Source organism: Phocoena phocoena, chromosome 3, assembly GCF_963924675.1.
Source record: "Phocoena phocoena chromosome 3, mPhoPho1.1, whole genome shotgun sequence".
In the NCBI taxonomy this organism is placed as follows: Eukaryota; Metazoa; Chordata; class Mammalia; order Artiodactyla; family Phocoenidae; genus Phocoena; species Phocoena phocoena.
Window position 1 is genome coordinate 160,786,832 of NC_089221.1, and position 17,621 is coordinate 160,804,452.

Sequence of the window (17,621 nt, forward strand, 5' to 3'; positions counted from 1 at the left end):
TCCAAGCTCCTTGCCTGGCCGCCTCCCCGCCGCCCCCACCCCGCGGACCAGCCCGGTCCCGCCCCGCCCCGCCCCACGCGGGGGCCGCTCGGTCTCCGCGCCGCCTTCACCCCGCACCTTGTAGGCACCCCCCACCTGCCCCAGCCTGGACCCGGCGACCTGTGCAGTGCACGCGCAAGAGGAGCTGAGCCCTTTGGGGAAACGGAGGCTGGCCAAGGGATGAAACTTCAGACCCGCAGCTTCCCCCAGGCGCCTGACTGCCGCTCCTCGCTTCTTCCCTCTCCCCACCTCCTCCATCCACAAATCCCCTAGGCCAGGCCCCTCCCTCTCTGGGCCTCACTTTCCCTCTCGGAGAGCAGGGTGCCCCCTCCTACCCCTCCCAGTGTGCCCAACTCAGTGATGGCCTCACTGTTGTAGGTCCCTCTGGAAGGGGGCACCAACTTTTTATGTCATGTCCAAGTCCTGTCCCTCCTCTAGTTACCCCCCAACTGTCCCAGGTGGTCCCTCTAGTGAGGACCCCTGCAGCGACAAGGGTCTTACTTCTAAAACTCTAGAGCTGACCACATGGCCCTCCTGCCCCAAATCCTCCCGGGTCTCTATTTATCCAGGCCAAGTCCAAACACCGGGCTGCCCTGAGGCTGCCCTGGTGGCTCCCACCTCATCCTAGTTCCTAGATGCCCTGTGCCACCCTGTGCCAATCCCCACTGCCAGCCTTTGCTCAAACTCTGCCCCTCTGCCCTCCTTCTTTGCCTGGCCAACTCCTGCTTCTTCCAGAAACCTCCCTTGCGCCCTCCCTGCCCTACGGGGATCGTGGGTCCTCCAGGCAGCCTCTCCCACCAACCCTCTCCAAGGGCTTTTGGCCAAGCCTGGCCACCCAGTGAGCACCAAGCCCTGGGCAGGCAGTGGAGACTTCAGGACAGACAGGATCTGCTGTCATAGATGGCGGAGGGGGCTGTGCAGGGGCTGGAGTGGACTGGGGAGCAGCTGCAGTGCTGAGAGACCAGGAGGAGTTGCCAGCCTCCAGTCCCAGCCACACTGGCACCAAGCAGGGTGGTCTAGCGTAATCCTCATAATTCACATCTGCCCAGCCCCTGCGTGCCTCCCCCTGCTCCTCCGTAAACCAGGCTCCACTCTCCAGTCTCGCGAGGCCAGCCTCCTGCCCCTCTGTTTTCTCCCTCATCCGCTGAGCTCTGGCTACACAGGCCTCCAGGGTTCCGTGGATCCCGACTCACTACCACCACCACCTCCTCCAGCCAAGGTGCCAGCTGGCCCCTCTGCCTGGGCTACTCCTCCTCCTGGCATCCCAAGGCTGGCCCCCTTCTACCTTCAGGACTAGCTCTACCCTCCCTTCTTGCCTGACTACCTGTAAGACAAAGCCTCAGATTTCAAGTCCCCCAAAGCCTGAGTTCCCTGCTCTTGCCAGGTCTGCCCCCACTCAGCAGGAGAGGCTGAACCCCACCTGGCTAGTTCCCCTGTCGGTCAAACCAGCTGCACGCCACCCAGTCCTAAGCTAACAGATTTCATTTTCTTGGTTTTTTGGTTTTTGGTTTTGGCCGAGCCCCACGCCTTGCAAGATCTCAGTTCCCCGACCAGTCCTAACCACTGGACCGCCAGGGAATTCCCTCACTTTCTTGTTATTCAAGTAAGCCCATCACGTCCTCCCGAGGGAAGCAGGGGCACCCCACCCTCTTGTTACTACGAAGCCTGCCTCCCCACAGCCTCTGGCTGTCCACCCCGCTCCTAAGTGCAACCCTCATGTGGTCCTGCACGGCCGGCTGTGTCTTCCCCCCACCCCGCCCGGGGCTGTGAATATATGTAACTAACAGACCACTCTACCCCACCCGTTCAGTGTTGGGTATTGTGTGTTTGACTATCTTGTACTATTTAGCATGAGGGATCCTTCCTTTCCTAATGGGGTGAATAAGAGGCAAATAGAGCACCACCGTGCTCTCATCACCCAATTTAACTCGCTCCATGGTGCCCAGTATGGTAGAGGCCATGATCTTATTATCCAAGTGAATCTACTTCCCATCTGTCTCCCCTGGGGCAGGAGCGCCATTTGCTACTGGATGCCGGGCCCCTGCTTTGAAGTGTCACAGTACATGTGACATCCTCCCTGGTCCCCTGAGCTGCAGTGGGGAACTGGGGAAGAGTCCCACATTTGATACATTTCCAGCACTTGTGTGAGTCCCTGGTTAACAGAGCCATTATTAGAAATTGTTACACCAACTTTCAATTTAGTATATGATATTAAAAATAAAAACAATGAGTATGCAAAAGTTATCAGTTCCTCATTATTTCACTACATCATACTCTTCTCTGTGCTCTTGAGAGTATCCCTGACCTTTGTATCTGATGGTAAAAAGACTCTGTAATGATACACATCTCTTCCCATGTAGTGACTTCCTGCTGGCAGCTTGAAACTGGCCATGGGGGGAGTACAGTCAATTCTGCTCTAACACTAGTTTTGAAAACAAAAATTTGTTCCAACATGATGGATACATAAGGGAAGGATTTGAGCGTAATTTGATGGAATGTGGTATTGCTTATGCAGGATTTGGTCTGCAAGAAACACGGAGTGAATGCAGGAAGTAGCACCCCACTGACCAGAGCCACATGGGAATATACAACCCGTGCCCCCACCCCCACACACACCCTCAACATCTACACTCCCTGAGCTGCTAGGAGCCACCCTGCCCTCCCCTGTCTGGGATGACCACGTCGCATCTCATTTCAGCAAACCTCCTCCTGGTACCTCTCAGAGACACGAAGGCTACAATCTTCCCACACCACATCCACACATGAACCTCAGGTCTTTTCCAAGGTCAAGCGCCACATGTGCTATAGTATTCGTGTCATTCTTAGGGTTTAACGTGTGTATAATGGTGCTATCAGTTTTTAGTAAATGCCTATCTTTTTAAAATGTGTTACTGACACAGTTTTTTTTTTAATTAATTTATTTATTTTTGGCTACATTGGGTCTTCATTGCTGGGCGTGGGCTTTCTCTAGTTGTGGCGAGCGGGGGCTACTCTTTGTTGCGGTGCATGGGCTTCTCATTGCAGTGGCTTCTCTTGTTGCAGAGCATGGGCCCTAGGTGCACAGGCTTCAGTAGTCGTGGCTCACGGGCTTAGCTCCTCCGCGGCATGTGAGATTTTCCCAGACCAGGGCTCGAACCCGTGTCCCCTGCACTGGCAGGCAGATCCTTAACCACTGCGCCACCAGGGAAGCCCTTGACACAGTTTTTGAGTGTGGTGTCCTGACTCCTTTTTTCCATGAGCCCTGTGGTTGGTGTGAAGAACATAGTCATTTTCAAGAATATGTCAGGGAAGAACTGGCTGCTTTTACCCCCCAGGAAGAGTTTGCTAAATATCTCCTCGGTCACCAGTGATGAATGGCATAGCACTCTGGGTGGGAGGACGAGGAAGACAGTTCAACGGTGAGAAGCATTTTGTTCTTCCAGGGAGCCAGCCTGGTCCTGGGCCCACTGAGCACCTGGCAGTCAGGATGTGGCAGGGGATGACAGATGAGCAGCCCCACCACCGGCAGGAGGTGGGAGCTGAGCACAGCATGGCCAGGACCCCAGAGCCAGAGGGGGAACAGGGCATGCCATGTGCAGGAGTGGCTGTGGTGAATGACGTTTGCTGCTGAGGAGGAAACAGCCAGTTCGTCACTTGGGGAGTGGCCAGTGATATTAATGAAGCTGAAACTGCATGTGACCTCTGACCCTGCTGCAAGGACATGAATGCGTCCAAGGTGACCCAGCCAAGAGCTTTCACAGCTGCGTCATTCAACGGTGGTGAATAGACAGAAGCAGACTGTGTGTCCATCCATGGGGCAAGGGACAAACAGATAAAGGAGGTATGTGCCCTGTGTGATTCCCACAAATCAGGGAAGGTGGGGTATGGGGGTTGGGGGGAGAAGAGGAGCCAGAGAGAGGGATGCAGGAAGGCGATTTCAACAAGACCCAAGCACTTTCACCTCCTGCTGCCTGGGGAGCAGGAACCTGGAGGGGAGGGAAGGATGACTGGGGGGATCTTCCTGCACCTGTGTGATCTCTTTCACCCCGTGTCCTTTATGCCCGCAGCATGTGAAGAGCAGAGGCTTTTCCACACAACCAGTGTGATCCCCCTTCCCAGGCTGGACTTTGAGAAAGGCTCCTCCAAAGAAGATATATAAATGGTCCACAAGTACGTGAAAAGATGTTCAACATTACTAATCAGTAGGGAAATGTAAACCAAAACCACAATGAGCTCCTACTTCACGCCTATTACAATGATAGTATTTTTTTTAAAAAAAGACAGTAACAAGTGTTGGTGAGGACGTGGAGAAATTGAAACCCTTGTGTATTTCTCACGGGAATATAAAATGATGCGGCCATGCGGGAAAAAGTCTGGTAGCTCCTCAAAAAGTTAAACAGAATTACCCTATACTCCACCAGTTTCCACTCTGGGATATATACCCAAAGACAGGGAGATTGTTAATAAGCAATGGGGCTAAATAGCAATGTTTTCACCCAAGATAAGGCATGAATTAGGTGTAGGTTTGCCAGAGTTAGCAAAGAAAAATACAATTATATTTGACTCAGATAAACAACAACAACAAAAATTTTTAGCATAAGCGTAGCCCATGCAATATTTGGGACATGCTCACACTAATAAATTTTATTTGTTTCTTATGTGGGATTCACATTTGACAGGGTGTCTTAGGCTCTATGTGACATTTCTAACTGGGTGAGGACAGAGAGATAATCTTCATTATTATCTTTAAAATAATCTCAGAAAAGAAGGGAATGATTCCTCCAAAAGTTAAACATAGAGCTTGCATATGACCCAGCAATTCCACCCCTAGGTGTAGACCTGAAGACTTGAAAACAGGTGTTCAAACAAATTGTACACACACGTCATAGCAGCACTCTTCACAGTAGCCAAAAGGTGGAAATGACCAAAATGCCCATCAATACATGAATGGATAAACAAAATGTGGTTCATCCATACAATGGAATATTATTCAGCCATAGAAAGGAATGAAGCACTGACATGGCTACAATGTGACGAACCTTGAAACCATTATCCATTATGCTCAGTAAAAGAAGCTAGACCGGGCTTCCCTGGTGGCGCAGTGGTTGAGCGTCCACCTGCCGATGCAGGGGACACGGGTTCGTGCCCCGGTCCGGGAAGATCCCACATGCCGCGGAGCGGCTGGGCCCGTGAGCCATGGCCGCTGAGCCTGCGCGTCCGGGGCCTGTGCTCCGCAACGGGAGAGGCCACAACAGTGAGAGGCCCGTGTACCGCAAAAAAAAAAAAAAAAAAAAAGAAGCTAGACCCAAAAGACCACATAGTGCATGATTCAGTTTGGATGAAATGTGCAAAACAGACAGCAGATTGGTGGTTGCCAGGAATAGATCGAGGTGGATGAAGAGTGGAGAGTGACTGCTAATGGGTATGGGGTTTCTTTATGGGGTGATGAAAATATTCTGGAACTAGATAGAGGTGTTGGTTGGCTGTGAACAAAGATTAATGGTAAAATGACACAAGGGATATTTTGGGGGTGACGGAAATATTCTAAAACTAGATTGTCATGATGTTGTAAAATCTTGTAAATTTATGAGGAATCATTGATTTGTATACTGAAAACAGGTAAATTTGATGACATGTCAATGATATCTCAGTAGAGCAAAAAATGGCATATGGAAACACATGCAAATATAGTTGTTTGCATATATATTTCTGAACAAGCAAACAATGTGCTTTGGGAATGCCCACACTGGCAGGTCTTTGCTTCCTTTTGCTCCCTCCCTCTCTGGCTCTGTATTTCCAGCATCTCACGGAAGCCCCAAACAGCTCAATTCCACTTGCAGTTGAATTAATAAAGATCAGTAATGAGAAGGTGCATTTCACACACCTCACCTGGAGGTGCCCAGCCCAGGGCTCAGCAGAGGTCAAGGGAAAAGCTAATGACGTGAGCTCTGCCACGCAGATTCCCTAAAGCCAGCTCCATGTGATGCTGCTTCTGTTCATGGTGCGTCCTGCTCTTTTGCACCATGAAAATGTCCAAGGAATTTCGCAGCCGGGTAGAGGGCAGACGCACTTGGGCAGAGGGCTTTCCAGTTGTTATCTGCGGTTGCAGTCCACGGCAGAGTGAATGCTGTTTGCAGATGCAACAACCATTTCTGGGGTCTGTTAGTGTCCTGTAGCTGCTGTAATGTAGGGCCACAGACTGAGTGACTTAAAACAACAGAATTTCTTCCCTCATCGTTCTGGGAGCCTGAAATCCAAAATCAAGGTTTGGCAGGGTCGGTTCCTTCTGCAGACTGTGAGGGCGAATCTATTCCATGCCTCTCTCCCAGCTTTCAGTGGTCTCTGGAAGTCTTTGGCTTACCTTGGCTAATTGATACATTGCTCCCATGGTTACTGACTAGGGTCCTTGGACTCTTTAATCAATAGAAAGTGATAAAAGGCCAGATGAGAAATTCAGGCAAGGGCTTCCCTGGTGGCGCAGTGGTTGAGAGTCCGCCTGCCGATGCAGGGGACACGGGTTCGTGCCCCGGTCTGGGAGGATCCCACGTGCCGCGGAGTGGCTGGGCCCGTGAGCCATGGCCGCTGAGCCTGTGCTTCCGGAACCTGTGCTCCACAGTGGAAGAGGCCACAGCAGTGAGAGGCCCGCGTACCGCAAAAAAAAAAGAGAAATTCAGGCAAGGCTTTAGAGGGAGCGGGAACAAGAAACAGGTACCTTTGCTCACTCCCTGAGCTGGGGGTTAAGGGGCTTCCTTACATGGGGTGAGGGGGGGCGGGCAGATCAGTGGGCTGGGCAGGAGGTGTAGTTTAGGTAGTCTGTCCGCTCCCTTGGTGGTACTCTGTGCAGGGATCATGGGTAGTACCCTGCTTTTGCTCCTGGCACGTCAGAACTGGCAGTTGGTCTGTGGCCTTTTGGTATCTTATTATTTATAATTGCCTCTACTGCACGTGCATGCAGTTATTTTTTAGTCCCTTATAGTTTCTTTGTATTCTTTTGCTCCAGGAGAACTTTGTCCAGGCACACGCACGCAGTGAAGGGTCCCAGGTCCCCAGTTCATCTCACAATCTCTGCCTCCAGCATCACGTGGCTTTCTCTCCTCGTGTGTGTGTGTGTGTGTGTGTGTGTGTGTGTGTGTGTGTGTCCAAACTTCCCTCTTCTTATAAGGACACCGGTCCTATTGGATTGGGGGCCCGCCCTAATCCAATATGGCCTCTTTTTATTATTTTTTAATTTTTTTAATGTTATTATTATTTTTAAATTAAATTTATTTGTTTTTGGCTGTGTTGGGTCTTTGTTGCTGCGCCCGGGCTTTCTCTAGTTGTGGCGAGCAGGGGCCACTCTTGATTACGGTGCATGGGCTTCTCATTGCGGTGGCCTTTGTTGCGGAGCATAGGCTCCAGGAGCATGGGCTTCAGTAGCTGTGGCGTGCGGGCTCAGCAGTTGTGCCTCGTGGGCTCTAGAGCGCAGGCTCAGGAGCTATGGCACACAGGCTTAGTTGCTCTGTGGCATGTGAGATCTTCCAGGACCAGGCCTTGAACCCGTGTCCCCTGCATTGGCAGGCGGATTCTTAACCACTGCGCCACCAGGGAAGTCCCTGATCTCATTGTAATAACTGATTACGTTTGCAAAGACCCAAACCCATTTGGACTTGTGCTCCAAATAGGATCATATTCTGAGATTCTGGGTGGACACGAATTTTAGGGGGATCCTATTCATGCTAGCACAGGGACCTTTCAGCAAATAATCTTAAGTGATTTCTTAGGCCCTTCCCAGGAAGGGAGTAATATCTGTATAAGTTGAAGTCTGTACCTAAGTCCAATTTGTCACTTCCTTGGCCTAAGTTAGGTTTGCCCCACTGTGTCATTCTGATAGCCTCAGAGTACAGACCACAGCAAGTGAAGGGCTGGCTGTGGGTGGGGGCTTGGAGCCAGGCTTAGGGGTCCCAACCCAGCTTCACATCTGGGGCAGTGCCAAGCAATCTGGACTTCGTTTTCCTTGTCCATCACATAGGGATAGTCATAACCCCACCCTCCTACATGCCGCTAGGACTAAACAAGGCGATGGGTGCGTGCAGAGTGTTCGACTCTGGGCCTGGCCCAGGAGCGGCACCCAGGAAACTAGAGCTGGTTCTGGGCTCCTTTCCCATGCCTCCACTTCCTGGGTCTCCTTCCAAAATCCGGAATCTGGAGAATGTGGGCCTCTTGTGCTGCCAGCAGCATCTCATACTGGGCTCCCACAACTGATAGCTAAGGTTGTGGGTCAGTCATGAGCTGCAACCCAAGAGGGCGCCGGGATTCAATGAGGATTCCTGCAGAGAACAGGGTCCCACTGAACCTTGTGGCCTGAGAAGGCTTCCTCCCTCCCCATCTCGGTTCCCTGGGCTGCCCTGGGCTGCCTTGGGCTCCCCTGTTAGGTTCTAGAGTCCATCCGAACTGGGGATGGATTTTGTCTGTTCTGTGTATGCCCGTGGCACCCTGGCAAGTGTATCTAGGACCATTTCTCTGTCCTCTCACTGCCTGCTTCCAAAGGTCCTCACATTATCGCATTATGTATCGTAAGCATTTTAACCCCCTTGACCCAGTGTGCTCTGTAAGTTCCCCCATTTCACAGACGAGCAGCCTGGGGCTCCGTGAGGGGAAGCACAGAGGAGCAAGTTGGCAAAAGTAGGGCAGGACAGGCTTAAGTGGGCCTTGCCTTAACAGGGATGTGATGAAGCCCCCCCAACCAGGACCAAGGCCAAGATCGAGGTCAGCTCCTGCCCCTCCAACCTCCCTCCCACACACCAGGCCTGGTCCCACCTCCTGGCCTTTGCCCAGGCTGTGTCCACTGCCTGATGGGCCCTTCCCCCCAGCGTTATTCCAGGGTTTCTCTGCCTTGGCACTGCTGACATTTGGGGCCAGATCATTCTTTGCCATGGGGGGTTGCCTGTGCTTTATGAGATGCTGAGCAGACCCAGTAGATGCCAGTAAAACCACCCCCGGTGGAGAACCACACTGGTTTAGAGGATCCCGAGCTTCTCGCTTTGCAAACCAAATCCTTGGTTTTTGCACACAATACCCACCCCCTAAGAAAGCCATGTTTGGAAAGATGCCATCACACTATGGGTTCTGTCAAGTAATGATTCACAGCCCATTTTTATCAGCTGTCAGCCACCAGGAGAGTCAACAGGATAGATTATCAACTAATAAACTGAGACAGGTGATGGGAATACAGAAATGCCCTTTGTCAACCACCAGGAAGGTAGCTGGTTCAGGCAGGATCATAATAGACACTAAGGTTGATGATAGAAGTGGTGGAAAGAACAGGTGATTGGTGTAGACACAAAGGATCTGCTCGCAAGCTACCTACCAGTGACAAAAGGAAAAACAGAGCCTCATGGTGGAGACCCTTGTTGTCAAGGCGTGAAATTAGGGGACACAAGACCACCCTCACTTCTTTTTTTTTAATTTATTTATTTATTTATTTATTTGGTTGTGTCCAGTCTTAGTTGCGGCATGTGGGCTCTTTAGTTGCAGCGGGTGAGCTCCTTAGTTGCAGCTTGCCAGCTCCTTAGCTGTGGCACGTGAACTCTTAGTTGCAGCATGCATGTGGGATCTAGTTCCCAGACCAGGGCTCAAACCCAGGCCCCCTGCATTGGGAGTGTGGAGTCTTAAGCACTGTGCCACCAGGAAAGTCCCAAGACCACCTTCACTTCTGACACCAACTGCAAGTTTAGGAGTCCTAAGACCACCCTCAGGTTCCATAATTTTCTAGAAGGATTCACAGAACCCACTGAAAATTGTTATACTCACAGATAAAGTTTATGACAGTGAAAGGATATAAGTTAAAAACAGCCAAGAGAAAAGTCTAGGAGAAATCCAGGCATGGGTTTCCAGAAGTGCCCCCCTCCCCACACAGTGCAGTCAGGAAAGAGTTATTTTCCTGGCAATGATGTGTGACAACCCACATGGTGTACTGCCAACCAGGGAGGCTCATCCAAGACTCAGTGTCCAGAGTTTTTATTGAGGGGTCCAAGGTCAACTGTCCGTGTGGCTGACCTTTAGTCTCCAGACCCTCTGGAGGCCAAGCTGAGACCATATGGCCTGAGGTCCCCATCATAAATTAGACTATTTGGTGTGGCCCAAGGTTCCAGGTAAACAAAGACACTCTTCTTAGGCAGGACATGCCAGAAGTTTAGAAGGTACCTCCAAAGAGTCAACGGCAAAGGCCAGACTCTCTTTGAATCAGGTTCAATTCTTTACTACACACAAGATAACACCCAGTGGAGGGATCAGATGGCAGGGGGGGTCTCCTGATGTGGTGTCCTGAGAAGAGTACATCACTGATTCTGTAGTTCTGCCAGGAATGTAGGGCCTGACCCTGGGCATAAGGATATACTGATAGCTCCAGATTGAGGGTCATCTACAGAATGAAAAGTCTGTATTCTTTTTTCCCGACAGCTTTATTGAGATATAATTCACACACCATACGAAAGGGTCCAATTCAAGGGTGTTTTTAGTATATACACATGTATGTACGACCGTCATCACAATCAATTACAGAACATTTTCGATTGGCTCAACATTGTAAATCAACTATACTTCAATTAAGAAAATAAAATTTTTTTAAAGTATTGTATAAAAAATGATTGACACAGCAATGTAAATCAACTATACTTCAATTTTAAAAAAAGAAAAAAAAAAAGAAAAGTAGGGGGCTGCCCTGGTGGTCCAGTGGTTAAGAATCCACCTTCCAATGCAGGAGACATGGGTTCAATCCCTGGTCAGGGAACTAAGATCCCACACGCTGCAGGGCAACTAAGCTGGCATGCTCTAGAGCCCATGCATCACAACTAGAGAGAAGCCCGCGTGCCACAACAAAGATCCCACCTGCCACAACTAAGACCCAACACAGCCAAATAAAAAATTAAATAAATTTTTTTTAAAAAGTATTGCAGAACATTTTCATCACTTCAAAAAGCAACCTCATACTCTTTAGCTATCACACCAGCCCTCCATCCTCCCACCAGGCCTAAGCAACTACTCATCTCTCTTCCATCTCTATTAAATCTCTATTTAAAACCATCAGAGCAGTGAAGGCCAGGGAAAGATTGAGAAATGCTCTAGGCTAAAGGGGCAGCTGGAGTCCAAATGGAGGCTGGAGACTGCCCAGTGGTGCCGCCCTAGTGGTGGTGTCGGATTCATGCAGTGGCAAGCAGGTTTTGTAGGAGAGTGTCCTTGTTTGGGGGATAGCATCAGGGTGATAGGGCAGCATGTCTGCCAGTTGCTCCGGGATGATTCAGAAAGAAAAATCGCTATGATGAGTGGAGATGTAGAGAACAAGGAGCAGGGGGCAAACATGATAAAATTCCACCTTCGGGGAATCCAAGTGAAAGGGGGTTCTTTGGATGGTTCTTGCCAGGTTTCTGCAAGTCTGAAATTATTTCAGAAGAAATTATGAAAATGATTTACATTTTTATTTAATTATTTTAAGTTATTGAAATTTTTAAAAATCATTTACATTTTTATTTTTCTTTATTAAAAGTATTTTTAATTTAATAACATTTATCAAATATATTAATTTTTCTCTCTTTCATTTTTCACATATATTTGCAATCATTGCAATGTAATCGCTGCTGTATTGCATTTATTATTTTTTTAATTAATAGATTTTTTTTTTTTTGAGCAGCTTTGAGTTTACAGAAAGGTAAACTGTAAAGTACAGAGTTCCCCTTGCAACAGTTTCCCCTATTATTAACATTTTGCACTGGGATGGTGTATTTGTTACAATCGATGAATGAATATTGATACATTACAATTAAGGCCACAGTTTACATTAGGGTGTTGTACATTCCATGGGTTTTCACAAACGCAAGAGGTCATATATCCACAATTACATAATCCTACAGAATAGCATATTCTTTTAAAATTATTTTAAAAGAGAGGGAAGGGGAGAGAGGGAAGAAGAAAAGGAAGAAAGAAAGTCAAAGTCACTCTCCTGGTCTTTCTCCCTCTCGCCTGTGCTGGAGCCATCACCCTCTCCTGCCCACCATCAAAGATCAGCTCGACAGCAATGGACGTGGGGAAAGAGGTGGTCGGACCTGGTCCACTGCCCATCAGTCGTGTTACATTCCAGAATCCAACCTGAGCCAGGATCCCCTGCCCCACCCCCTCCTGAGCCATCAGTCCCCAGAGACCCCTCAGCCCCAGGACAAAATATTTGCAGGCCATATAGCCGATAAGGGATTCATATCCAGAATATATGAAGAACTCTTATAACTCAACAACAACAACAAAAAAGGACAAGCCACCTAATTTAAAAATGGGCAAAGTACTTGAATAGACATTTCGCCAAAGATGATACACAAATGGCCAATAAGCACGTGAGAAGTTGCTCAAAATCCCTAGTCATCAGGGAAATGAAAACAAGAACCACAAGGAGATACCACCTCCCACCCATCAGGATGGCTACTATCAAAGCAATAGAAACTAACAAGTGTCCATGAGGATGTGGGGAAATTGGAACCCTTGTGCACTGCTGGCAGGAATTTAAAATCGTGTGGTAGCTATGGAAAACAGTCTGGCAATTCCTCAATAAGGTAAATATGGAATTAGCATATGATCCAGCAATTCTGCTCATAGGTATATACCTGAGAGATCTGAAAACAGGGACTCAAACAGGTACACACACAATCACAGCACTAGACTGCCAAAAGGTGGAAACAGCCCAAATGTCCATCAGTGGATGAAAGGGTAAACAAAATGTGGTCCATTCATACAATGGAGTATTACTCAGCCGTAAAAAGGAATGAAGCACTGACACATGCTACTATATGGGTGAAATCTAAAAACATCGTGCTGAAAGAAAGGAGCCAGACACAAATGGACAGATAGTGTATGATTCCATTTATGTGAAATATCCAGGGACAGAAGGCAGATTAGTGGTTTGGCGGGGCGGGGGGTATGCTTCAGCAGGGGATAGGGAGTGCTCATGGGGATGGGGTCTCTTTCTGGGGTGATGGAAATGTTCTAAAATGGACTGTGGTGGTAGTTGCCCAGCTCTGGGGATATACTAAAAACCATTAAACTGGACCCTTTAAAATGGGTGAATTGTATGGGATGTGAATTGTATCTCACTAAAGCTGTGATTCAAGAGAAAGAAGCCCCACGCATGGCTCTTTGGCGGGAGCACGGCTGGCAGGGAGGGTCTGGCACTGCTGGCCACGGGCAGGCCCTACGTGCCTCTTGGGCAGCAACCTGAAGCCCGAGAGGGAGCTGGTTAATTTGCTTTGGAAATTTGGAGCTAGAAGTCCATCCTGGCTCCGGGTCCCTGTGCTGAGAACGGCTTCCCTGCCTCAGGCCTCCGCCCCTGTCCCTGGGATGCCAAGGTTTTTCTCCGTGGTGCTGTTGCAGGAGTGACAGCTTCTGCTTGGCTCAGGGGGAAAATATGCTGAGATTCAGCATCATATGAACCTGGACAGGCCACAGGGGACGGTTCTGGCCTGTGCCAAGCAGGAGAGCTGGCTTCAGGCCAGCACGGCTCCGCAGACACAGGGGACCACTCAGAAGTGGAAACCCCAGGGCAGGAGCTGGGATTTCCTCTCTACCTCTGGTCATGCATGGGGCAGGGGGTGAGGGACCTCTACTCACAGAGCTTGGTCACCTTTTCCTACGTGCACTGTAGGGCAGCTGAGGGGGGTGAGGGGAGGGGGGCAGGTGGGCGCACATTGACCTCTGCAACAGGGACAGATGTGGGGAGGTCATATTGGAAATTTGACTACTGGCTGCTTTCAGGATTCAAGGGAAGTAACTGCTAATGGAGATGGGGTTTCTTTGGGGGGTGAAAAAATGTTCTAGAACTAGACAGAGGTGAGAGTTGCACAACATTTTGAATATACTAAATGCCACTGAGTTGTTCCCTTTAAAATGGTTGCTCTTCTGGTACGTGAATCTCACCGCCATAAAAGAAAAAGAAAAGAGAAGAAAAGTAAAGGAAAAAATCCATCTTGCTGCTGAGGAACCCAGGGTGGCCAGGGTCTCAGAGGGACCTGATAAAAGAAATTTCACCTATTGAAATATAGGGAAGTCATTCTGGCTTATACAAGAGTTAACCTGAATTTTACGCTAACTAAAATAGCCTGTTTGTGGCCTATCATACATACATCGTACATCTGCTTTAATTATTTAAGAAAAGGGGACATTGACCAGAAGTAAAGAGTGTCCACGTTAAAAATAAAGATTAAGGGGCTTCCCTGGTGACGCAGTGGTTGAGAGTCCGCCTGCCGATGCAGGGGACGCGGGTTCGTGCCTTGGTCCTGGAGGATCCCACGTGCCACGGAGCGGCTGGGCCCGTGAGCCATGGCCTCTGAGCCTGCGCGTCCAGAGCCTGTGCTCCGCAACGGGAGAGGCCACAACAGTGAGAGGTCTGCGTACCGCAAAAAAAAAAAAAAAAAAAAAAAGATTAAATGCCCCTCTTCCTGGTATGCCAATGCTGGTCCTCCTTTGATGATAAGACTCCCTTCCCAGGTGCAAGGTCATGCTAACTCGCTGGGTACGTGCTGGTCTGTTCTTTTTTTTTGAACCACTGAAGAAATGTAACCCTGACTTGTTTAATGTTCGTTGTTCTGACAAGATAGAAAACTGTGCTGAAAACGCTGCTGCTCCGGAGCAGCTTCTCAGAGTAAGTTGGGAAGATGGCTTCCGGGCTAGTCCTTAGTTTGGCTCAGATAAAACTCTTTTCTATTCTTATAATAGATTGTTTATTGATAACAGACCCCTGTATAGGGCAGCCATCCAGTGGAGCAAGTGAATTTTGGAGCCAGATGTAAGTTCAAATTCTGACTCTTGGATTTACCAGCTGTGTGACCTGTAAGAAGTCAAGCCTTCTAATTGCCTCGGCTGTCAAGGGGAGAACACAACACTTCCTTGCAGACCAGTTTGGGGATTAAAACTCAATTTGGAGGGACTTCCCTGGTGGCGCAGTGGTTAAGAATCCACCTGCCAATGCAGGGGACACGGGTTCGAGCCCCGGTCCGGGAGGATCCCACATGCCGCGGAGCAACTAAGCCCGTGCGCCACAATTACTGAAGCCCACGCGCCTAGAGCCCATGCTCCACAACAAGAGAAGCCACCACAATGAGAAGCCCGCGCACCACAATGAAGAGTACCCCCTCGCTCGCCACAACTAGAGAAAGCCCATATGCAGCAATGAAGACACAATGCAGCCAAAAATAATTAATTAATTAAAAAAATTTTTTTAAAAAAACTCAGTTTGGAGATTCAACTACTGGGACAGTGCCTGGCATATAAAAAGCACTTGATAGAAAGGAATCATGTCCATCCCATGGAACACAATCCATGAAGCAATGAAAAGGAAAGAAATACTGACACGTGCAACAATATGGACAGATCTCAAAATAATGATGCTAATTGAAAGAAGACAAAGAGTACTTACTGTACAGTTCCACTTATAGAAAATTCTAGAAAGTGCATACTAATCTAGAGTAACCCAAAGTGGATGCTTGAGAAAGAAGGGGAGGGGCAGGTGGGAGGGATTAAGAAGTGTCCTGTTATTGTCTTGTTATTGTGATGTAACAAGAAATCTATATCTGTTCTTCATCCCCAGCTCCTGGCACAGAGCTCCTAAAACCCCTAAGTGATAAGGGCAACAGGAGTATCTTTTGTTAAAATACTTGGTTTCCGTCCCCAGTTTCTGAAATAGGAGTGTCTTTTGCTGTTCATAACAAGCCACTTTCAACCACACCTGAGCTTCTGGTACTAAGGTGACTTCCAGAAAGCACCCAAGGATGAGGGCTGGTTGCCCGGGAAACGAACCACACAATTAGAGGGTTGGACCTGTCAGTTCTACCCCCCGACCTCCGGGGAGAGCAGAGGGGCTGGAGGTTGATACTGAATCACTAATAACCAATGACTTAATCAGTTGTGCCTATGTTGTGAAGCCTCCATAGAAACCCAAAAGGGTGGGGTCAGAGAGCTTCTGAGTTGGTGAACACGTTGGAGGTGCTGGGAGGGTGACACTGTCCAGAGAGGGCATGGAAGTTCCGTGCTCCTTCCCACATAGCTTGTCCCGTGCATCTCCTCCATCTGGCTGTTCCTGAGTCGTGTCCTTTATTTAAAAAAACAAAAAAAAAACAATAACAACAAAAAAGTAATTGTAAAGTGTTTTCCTGAGTTCTGTGAGCCATTCTAGCAAATTGTTGAACCCAAGAAGGGGGTCTTTGGAACCCATGATGTATAACTGGTCTTTCAGAAACCCTGGAGGCCTAGCCTTGCGACCGGCATTGGAAATGGGGCCAGTCTTGTGGGACTGAGCAATTCACCTGACCAGAAGTAAAGGGCGCTCCACGTGTGGGGTTTGCGCTAACTCCAGGGGGTTAGTGTCAGAATTCCTTGGTGTGGAAAACCCACACGTTCGGTGTCAGAAGTTCTGCGGGTAGAAGACAGCAAACAGTTTTCTTTTAGGTCCTGAGGGACTTTTGGGGGGGTGACGGCTGTGTCCACTCTCTCGATCGCTGTGGTGGTTTCACAGGTGGGTACATGTGTCAAAACTTAGCCAGTTGAATACATATGTGTAGTTTATTGTATGTCAGCTACACCTCAATCAATCTGTTTATAAAAACATATGTCGGGCTTCCCTGGTGGCGCAGTGGTTGAGAGTCCGCCTGCTGATGCAGGGGACATGGGTTCGTGCCTCGGTCCGGGAAGATCCCACATGCCGCGGAGCGGCTGGGCCCGTGAGCCGTGGCCGCTGAGCCTGCACGTCCGGAGCCTGTGCTCCACAACGGCAGTAGGCCACAACAGTGAGAGGCCCGCGTACCGCAAAAAAAAAAAAAAAAAAAAAAAAATATGTCAATACATACTGAACCACTAGTTTGTGTATAGATTTAACTGAATCTACGTTAAAAAGTACTGTGCACGTAATTTAGAGTGCACATAATTTTATTTGTTGCTGTTTCATTTTTTGTTTAGGTTTTTGTTTAATTTTTTAATAAATGTTTTTGATTTCATCATTACAATTTTAATCAGTAGGAATTTTAATGTCACATATACTTTTTAAAAATATAAAGACTTTTTTTTTTTTTTTTTGGTACCCGGACCTCTCACTGTCGTGGCCTCTCCCGTTACGGAGCACAGGCTCCGGACGCGCAGGCTCAGCGGCCATGGCTCACGGGCCCAGCCGCTCCGCGGCATGTGGGATCTTCCCGGACCGGGGCACGAACCCGTGTCCCCTGCCTCGGCAGGCGGATCCTCAACCACTGCGCCACCAGGGAAGCCCGTAAAAATATAAAGACTTTTAAAAGCCGTATTTTACAATATGATATCAAGAACACAGAGCTGATGCAAGTTGTATAGGTAATCATTTTGACTATGTAAGAAATCTGATCAGAACACTGTTATGGTGAAAGAAAAGCACTTTCTTATAATCATTCATATTCAGCAATAGTGAAAATGCTCTATGTATGCACTGGTTCTGAATAACACGTTTCATTTCTGTTTCAAACTTGCTATGCTATTACTGTTTTGATGATTACATAATTCAACATAAAAAGGCATTCCCACTCAGATTCTCAGTAATAAGCCTGATAAGGCAGATAACCTCCCAGTCA